This window comes from Bos taurus, chromosome 1, assembly GCF_002263795.3.
Source record: "Bos taurus isolate L1 Dominette 01449 registration number 42190680 breed Hereford chromosome 1, ARS-UCD2.0, whole genome shotgun sequence".
NCBI classification, from domain to species: Eukaryota; Metazoa; Chordata; class Mammalia; order Artiodactyla; family Bovidae; genus Bos; species Bos taurus.
The window spans coordinates 70,083,205-70,086,851 of NC_037328.1; the positions used below are offsets into that span (position 1 = coordinate 70,083,205).

The 3,647-nt window shown below is 38.5% G+C and overlaps 1 pseudogene; it reads right to left on the reverse strand.

The window, feature by feature from the left end:
* Positions 1-2,073: 2,073 nt before the first annotated feature.
* LOC785350 (transmembrane p24 trafficking protein 2 pseudogene) lies at positions 2,074-3,230 on the reverse strand (annotated as a pseudogene).
* Positions 3,231-3,647: the final 417 nt, after the last annotated feature.

The window sequence follows — 3,647 nt, forward strand, 5'->3', positions numbered from 1 at the left end:
AGGCAGGTTGATTCCTCCAGTTCCATTCTTCTTAAGATTGCTTTGGCTATCCAAGGTTTTTGTATTTCCATACAAATTGTGAAATTATTTGTTCTAGCTCTGTGAAAAATACCGTTGGTAACTTGATAGGGATTGCATTGAATCTATAGATTGCCTTGGGTAGTATACTCATTTTCACTCAATTGATTCTTCTGATCCATGAATATGGTATATTTCTCCATCTATTAGTGTCCTTTTTGATTTCTTTCATCAGTGTTTTATAGTTTTCTATATATAGGTCTTTAGTTTCTTTATGTATATATATCCCTAAGTATTTTATTCTTTTCGTTGCAATGGTGAATGGAATTGTTTCCTTAATTTCTCATTCTATTTTCTCATTATTAGTGTATAGGAATGCAAGGGATTTCTGTGTGTTGATTTCATATCCTGCAACTTTACTATATTCATTGATTAGCTCTAGTAGTTTTCTGGTGGAGTCTTTAGGGTTTTCTATGTAGAGGATCATGTCATCTGCAAACAGTGAGAGTTTTACTTCTTCTTTTCCAATTTGGATTCCTTTTATTTCTTTTTCTGCTCTGATTGCTGTGCCCAAAACTTCCAAAACTATATTGAATAGTAGTGGTGAGAGTGAGCACCCTGGTCTTGTTCCTGACTTTAGAGGAAATGCTTTCAATTTTTCACCATTGAGGATAATGTTTGCTGTGGGTTTGTCATATATAGCTTTTATTATGTTGAGGTATGTTCCTTCTATTCCTGCTTTCTGGAGTGTTTTTATCATAAATGGATGTTGAATTTTGTCAAAGGCTTTCTCTGCATCTATTGAGATAATCATATGACTTTTATTTTTCAATTTGTTAATGTGGTGTATTACACTGATTTGTGGATATTGAAGAATCCTTGCATCCCTGGGATAAAGCCCACTTGGTCATGGTGTATGATCTTTTTAATGTGTTTTTTTGTTTGTTTGTTTTTAAAAAGAACTGTTTATTTACTGAACCTGGGGCAGATCAGATACACAACCAATTTTAAATTTACATCTTTTAACTCAATTTTGAAGTTTTTGCACACACACACACACACACAAATTGGCATGCAACAGTTGTCCTCAGGTAAAACTCAGTTACCTTAAACTGTTGCTAGTATTTTCACCCAAGGTTGAAAAATTGTGTACCCTGAACATGAAAACCTGTAATAAATTTAATTATACAAAACTCGTTACTTGTAGTTTTCCCCTTGTAAAGATCAAAAAAAAAAAAAATGTACAAGTAACCAATATACATCAGTCACAACATAATCCTGGATCATCCCCACAATAAAACCAGATGCTCCTTGATTTTTAAACCCATCATCAGAGACCAAAAGAAAGTCGTTTCGTTCTACACAAAACAAAATTCACATGTGCCAAAAAAGAAAGACCCAAGAAAAACAAAAACCCTAGTACTGACAGTGATATTCAGTACCCTAATTAAACAGTGGCCAAAATGCCACTGATCAAAAATAAAATAGTGGCTGTATGTCACTGCAAAGAAATCCAAGAGGCTTTAACCCTTTGGCATCAGAAATCCAGATTTTTCCAGTTACATGAATGCATACCTCCTACATGCCAAGAGTAGAAAAGGTGGATGCGCCATCATAGAAAGAAAAAGAGCTACCATTTGCTAAAACTCCCAAGAGAAATGGCTTTAATAGACTTCTTACAAGGTTAGGCAGAAACCAAAAAATGGTTATTAGCTGCTTGTGTCAACAATTTTAAGTGGAGGTGACTGACTTCTAAGGTTCAAAGTGAAACTTTGGAGGAGTGGGTAAAGGTTGTTGGTTTAAGTCATATCTTTAAAGCAAAAATAAGATAGACAAAGTATAAAAGTACCAACCTGGTCACATACTCTAGTTACAGAGCTCTACCATCAAGCTGGATAGAAAGTGTCAAGATTCAGATTGTTGTTTCTCAACAAAATGAATCTTTCTAGTGACCTGAACTGCAGGATAAGGGATCCCAAGAAGAGAGTCATTTTAGTAAAGTACTATCCTGAACAAACTGTATTTTATAATGAAAATAAAAGGAAAGAAACCTAAGGACTCTACACCTATATCTGGCTTACAGTGTTTGAGCTTTGGGAGGGCCTGTATAATGGAGGCAGAATTCAAATATGAATTTATGCCAATCAAATGTCAAATTTTCACTATAGCTTTCCTAAAAAAGTGTTTTCCCCCAATATCTATTAATCACAAAGAAACAAGCTGTGAAGATACAGTTCAGAAAATAAAAACATAGAAACTAATGACATTATTATGACCAAGATGTTTGGTAAACAGTGAATTATGAATTTGGGATTATGGGGAAAAGGCTTTTAAACAACCCTCCGGACTTCGAAGAATCTCTTCAGGTAGTAGATTTGTCCCAGTGTCATGGCAACTAGAACAAGAGCTTCAAAGAAGGACCAAAGGACCACTCTGCTGTTTGTGTTGTCATTGATTGCTCTGTGTATTCTCTCTTGAACTTCCATGTATTCCTGTTCATGCTTCACAGCTGTCATCACCACTGTGAGCTCATTAATCATTTCTTCTAGCTTGTTCTGGTGAGCTTCTGTTTCCATGTCTTGTCCTTTGGGGACTTCCCCAATATCAATGGTGAACATCACTATCTTTGGAGTCATGGTATACATCCTGTTGCTAAAACAAAACTTATATGTTCCATCCATGTGAGCAGCAAATGTGTATTTCCCACTGGACTCCCGGTCTCCTTTATAAATTCCTTTATTATCAGGTCCTGTAATCTCCATGTTGATGTCCAGGAAGCCGTCCTCGGCCACCTCGAAGATGAGGCCCATCTTGGTGCCCAAGGTGACCCACTCGAAGAAGCACTCCTCTGCATGTGCGTCAATGCTGATGAAGTAGCCCAAGGCCGTGGCCAGGAGGGTGGCCAGGAGCACCAGCAGCTCAGCAAGCGTCACCATGGTGGGGCTGGGGCCGAAGCCAGGACCGGGACTGCAGCCTCCAGAGCCGCCGTTGTCACTGCCGCCACCGCTGCCTTCTCTCTCTGCTTTTAATATGCTGTCTAGGTTGGTCATAACTTTTCTGCCAAGCAGTAAGCGTCTTTTAATTTCGTGGCTGCAATCACCATCTGCAGTGATTTTGGAGCCCCCCAAAATAAAGTCAGCCACTGTTTCCACTGTTTCCCCATCTATTTGCCATGAAGTGATGAGACTGGATGCCATGATCTCAGTTTTCTGAATGTTGAGCTTTAAGCCAACTTTTTCTCTCTCCTCTTTCACTTTCATCACAAGCTCTTTAGTTCTTCTTCACTTTCTGTCATAAGGGTGGTGTCATCTGCTTATCTGTGGTTATTGGTATTTCTCCCAGCAATCTGGATTCCAGCTTGTGCTTCATCCAGCCCAGTGTTTCTCATGATGTACTCTGCATATAAGTTAAATAAGCAGGGTGAAAATATACAGCCTTGACGTACTCCTTTTCCTGTTTGGAACCAGTCTGTTATTCCATGTCCAGTTCTAACTGTTGCTTCCTGACCTGCATACAGGTTTCTCAAGAGGCAGGTCAGGTGGTCTGGTATTGCCATCTCTTTCAGAATTTTCCACAGTTTATTGTGATCCACACAGTCAAAGGCTTTGGCATAGTCAATCCCTTATGAT